This window comes from Schistocerca piceifrons, unplaced genomic scaffold (assembly GCF_021461385.2).
Source record: "Schistocerca piceifrons isolate TAMUIC-IGC-003096 unplaced genomic scaffold, iqSchPice1.1 HiC_scaffold_1418, whole genome shotgun sequence".
Lineage (NCBI taxonomy): Eukaryota > Metazoa > Arthropoda > Insecta > Orthoptera > Acrididae > Schistocerca > Schistocerca piceifrons.
The window spans coordinates 22,501-27,500 of NW_025727256.1; the positions used below are offsets into that span (position 1 = coordinate 22,501).

At 54.2% G+C, this 5,000-nt stretch overlaps 1 non-coding gene across 1 annotated transcript in view; it reads left to right on the forward strand.

The window, feature by feature from the left end:
* Nucleotides 1–3,612: 3,612 nt before the first annotated feature.
* The window catches only part of LOC124733975, a 1,909-nt gene continuing 521 nt past the window's right edge, over nucleotides 3,613–5,000 (forward strand). The window contains exon 1 of the ribosomal RNA XR_007009248.1: nucleotides 3,613–5,000. This exon is cut by the window's right edge and continues 521 nt beyond it. This is a non-coding gene — a ribosomal RNA (small subunit ribosomal RNA).

Sequence of the window (5,000 nt, forward strand, 5' to 3'; positions counted from 1 at the left end):
TCTATGCGCATCTGACAACACTACGTCCGCACCACAAAACATACCGCCATCTGTAGGTCTCCCGCAACATGACCTCCTGCAACGACGCTACCGCCATCTATGAGACGCCAAGCCGACTAAGACAGCGATGGCGCCACAGTGGCCGCCTTTCGACGCCACCCACAAAGGCTGCAGCCTCTGTCGACCATAGCACCCAATCTCCAGTGGCTCTGCCGCACGAAGCCGTGGACCGGCAATGACGCCACCCGCACCCGTTCGTGCACCACCCCAACCGCCAAACTCGCACCTCCAGCGGATGAACGGCGGACGTTTCCCGCACTCGTAAAGTGCAATCCACCCCTATAACTTGCGTTTCATGAAGAGTTATTTCCAATATGCGACATTCCCGCTGTCCGTATACATGAGCCGCGACCTGTACCACTTACGAGCGAGAGACGCGATCGCGTTGCTCACTGTACGGCGTCCGATACCGAGCCATCAGCATGTCGGTCCCCATGCGCGTTGCACTCGCACTCGCAGTCGCAAAAACGTGGGGCAAATATATTACGCGGAAGAGTTATAACAGACCGAGCCCCACTGCATGGGGGGAGTCTTTGTCACTAATGTACACAGATGGAACATTTTGGACTGGAACCAGATTACCCGTACACACGGCGCTGATTAGTAATCAATGCAGAGCCATCAAACTACAGCAAATATACACAACTGTCCGTATACATGCTGAAAGAGTCTGCCCAAAATGGGAACCACACGTCAGCCAGACACTCTGATCACGCACCACTCTCTGCTTCTAACAGGCGCACATACAATATGTAAGCACCAGCATGGAACAACATCCAGTGCATCTTCTCCGCCACATTACACAATCCACACTATCACAACCAGACCAGGAGGTCCGTGCGGAAAATACAATATCCCAGCCTTTCGACATCCACCATTGCGCAGACCAGGCACCAACACCCACACATGTCCTATACAACGGTGCACCCAACATCACAATAGTACCTCCTGTCACAGCGCACAAACAATGACATGAGTCAAAGACACAGGTCTCACACAAGCATAGAATTGGAGCGCCGCCTCTAATAAGCCAAAGGTGCATCCTGACGTGACAAATCTGATCATGTCACAAGCATTCACTTACTATAATCACTATCAACGAACCTGCCGCCCCCGCCCCCCCCCCCCTACACCTTTCCGTACAACAACGTGTAACCTAACCTAACCTAACCTAACCTATGTTGTACCTTAACCTAACCTATGTTGTACCTTAACCTAACCTATGTTGTACCTTAACCTAACCTATGTTGTACCTTAACCTAACCTATGTTGTACCTTAACCTAACCTATGTTGTACCTTAACCTAACCTATGTTGTACCTTAACCTAACCTATGTTGTACCTTAACCTAACCCATGTTGTACCTTAACCTAACCCATGTTGTACCTTAACCTAACCCATGTTGTACCTTAACCTAACCCATGTTGTACCTCAACCTAACCCATGTTGTACCTCAACCTAACCCATGTTGTGCCTCAACCTAACCCATGTTGTGCCTCAACCTAACCCATGTTGTGCCTCAACCTAACCCATGTTGTGCCTTAACCTAACCCATGTTGTGCCTCAACCTAACCCATGTTGTGCCTTAACCTAACCCATGTTGTGCCTTAACCTAACCCATGTTGTGCCTTAACCTAACCCATGTTGTGCCTTAACCTAACCCATGTTGTGCCTTAACCTAACCCATGTTGTGCCTTAACCTAACCCATGTTGTGCCTTAACCTAACCCATGTTGTCGCCTTAACGTAACCCACGTTGTCGCCTAAACCTGCTCTGTAATTGTTATACGACTCGTTCAATTACTGTAGTGTTGCCCACCCGCAACCCTCGCAATATAGTTCGCTACTCGCACTGCCCGCACCCCTGTGTATCGCTTCATGTTAAACACCTTGCAAGTCTTGCTCACTTTCCACATGCTCCTGCTGTACACTGTAATGTGGATGGCAGCAGGACGTACATGCCGCCCCTCCCCACGTCCCCACCTTGCCCCCTGCCTTCGCAAGCTGGTTGGTGAGAAGTTTGCATGTTCAATGCCCTTCGCATGCGACGTACTCAGGCTACGTTGTGGTGCGGCCTGTGTCAACTGTCCGCTGATGTCGTACGCGTGAACCACAATCTGTACTGCACATTCGTCCTTATGTACTGAATGATACATCGTGGCACATGTGTGACCGCACAACGACTGCGCCCAAAAACGGCGGACCATACAGTGCAAATATTGTGCACGCAGCTACGTGTCGTCTCCCTATGAGAGCTGGATTGCAGTGTGGTACGCCATAGAGACGTGTGGGAGGAACGGACGCCGTGGATGGCGATCAGCATGAGCTGTCTGTTGATGTATTCGGACCTAGTCGTCTCTCCTCACACACCGTGATGGCATGGTGCACCGCGTTCCATATCTGCGACATGCTACAGAGGCCGGTTGACAGTCGTTCGAGCAATGGACATCGCATACGTACGGGGGCCACCTTCCACGTATTGTCTAGGCGTGCACATTTTGTTGCGTGTATGTGGGCAGACGTAGTGTGGCGTGACACCTGACACAGGCATGCAATAATCGTTGAAGTTGCAAATGGCGATGGACGCCTGCGTTTTCTGGTGAAGTTACGCAAATGAACAAATGGTAACCTGTTGTGGTGCGGTTGTTCTCGCTAGGGGTGAATCGGTGATGGCGACGATAGGTTGAGGTACTAACCGGTTGTTCCAGCGATACCCACCATGCCGACGAAACTGAACGGCATCTGGGTGTGAAGCGATACGCGGCGGTGGCTGGGTGGGACCGTCCCCGGCCGGTGAGGGGGCGCCTCCCGGCGTGCTGGCCGCGCGGTGCGTGGGCGCACGCGCTACAGCCGGCTGGTGGGGGCGGCCAGTGGCAGGCGCGCCGGCCGACGGACGCGGCAGGCGTCGCAGCTGCGCGCCGGCGCACCCTGCGCGCGGCGCCGTGCGGCCAAAGTAGGTCCTCGCGGGCCCGGTGCGAAGCGCGGTGGACATCTTCAGTGTGCTGGTCCGATTGAGGACTGTGTGCGTTGAGGATGCGCCGCCGCCCGGCGCTCGGCGCCGCGACGCCGTCTGCTGCTCGGTCGCCCCAGCGGTTCTCGCTGGTGGTTTGTATCGCAGCTGTGCGGATGTGTTGGCGCGTGCGCTGTGCTGGGAGAGTTCGCTTCGGCACCCAAGTGGGGCTTTTGTCCTTCTGTGGCGCTGGCGTTGGAGCTGCCGGTCACCGTAGGTGGCGCGTGTTGTCTCCCGCCGGCAATGCCACGACAGCACGCTCCCGGGCCTCTGTCGGCAGCGGCAAGCTCAGTTGGGAGCACGGGTGGTCGCACCGAAAGCGTCTACTCGCCTAACTCCGGGCGATTGCGCCTCTCTCGAACCCGACCAAGTACTTGGGACGGCGCTGCGCGCCGCCGGGACCTGAGAGGGTTTCGAGGTGTATTGTGCAGGGGAGCTCAGCCTCCTCCTGTTTGCAGAATGATTGAGCGGACGCTTGCGTGTTCGCGCGGGCCCCCGGGACACACTCCCGGGCGGCCGGCTGCTCAGCTCTAGTTGACGCAGCTCCCTGGTTGATCCTGCCAGTAGTCATATGCTTGTCTCAAAGATTAAGCCATGCATGTCTCAGTACAAGCCGCATTAAGGTGAAACCGCGAATGGCTCATTAAATCAGTTATGGTTCCTTAGATCGTACCCACGTTACTTGGATAACTGTGGTAATTCTAGAGCTAATACATGCAAACAGAGTCCCGACCAGAGATGGAAGGGACGCTTTTATTAGATCAAAACCAATCGGTCGGCTCGTCCGGTCCGTTTGCCTTGGTGACTCTGAATAACTTTGGGCTGATCGCACGGTCCTCGTACCGGCGACGCATCTTTCAAATGTCTGCCTTATCAACTGTCGATGGTAGGTTCTGCGCCTACCATGGTTGTAACGGGTAACGGGGAATCAGGGTTCGATTCCGGAGAGGGAGCCTGAGAAACGGCTACCACATCCAAGGAAGGCAGCAGGCGCGCAAATTACCCACTCCCGGCACGGGGAGGTAGTGACGAAAAATAACGATACGGGACTCATCCGAGGCCCCGTAATCGGAATGAGTACACTTTAAATCCTTTAACGAGTATCTATTGGAGGGCAAGTCTGGTGCCAGCAGCCGCGGTAATTCCAGCTCCAATAGCGTATATTAAAGTTGTTGCGGTTAAAAAGCTCGTAGTTGGATTTGTGTCCCACGCTGTTGGTTCACCGCCCGTCGGTGTTTAACTGGCATGTATCGTGGGACGTCCTGCCGGTGGGGCGAGCTGAAGGCGTGCGACCGCCTCGTGCGTGCTCGTGCGTCCCGAGGCGGACCCCGTTGAAATCCTACCAGGGTGCTCTTTATTGAGTGTCTCGGTGGGCCGGCACGTTTACTTTGAACAAATTAGAGTGCTTAAAGCAGGCAAGCCCGCCTGAATACTGTGTGCATGGAATAATGGAATAGGACCTCGGTTCTATTTTGTTGGTTTTCGGAACCCGAGGTAATGATTAATAGGGACAGGCGGGGGCATTCGTATTGCGACGTTAGAGGTGAAATTCTTGGATCGTCGCAAGACGAACAGAAGCGAAAGCATTTGCCAAGTATGTTTTCATTAATCAAGAACGAAAGTTAGAGGTTCGAAGGCGATCAGATACCGCCCTAGTTCTAACCATAAACGATGCCAGCCAGCGATCCGCCGCAGTTCCTCCGATGACTCGGCGGGCAGCCTCCGGGAAACCAAAGCTTTTGGGTTCCGGGGGAAGTATGGTTGCAAAGCTGAAACTTAAAGGAATTGACGGAAGGGCACCACCAGGAGTGGAGCCTGCGGCTTAATTTGACTCAACACGGGAAACCTCACCAGGCCCGGACACCGGAAGGATTGACAGATTGATAGCTCTTTCTTGATTCGGTGGGTGGTGGTGCATGGCCGTTCTTAGTT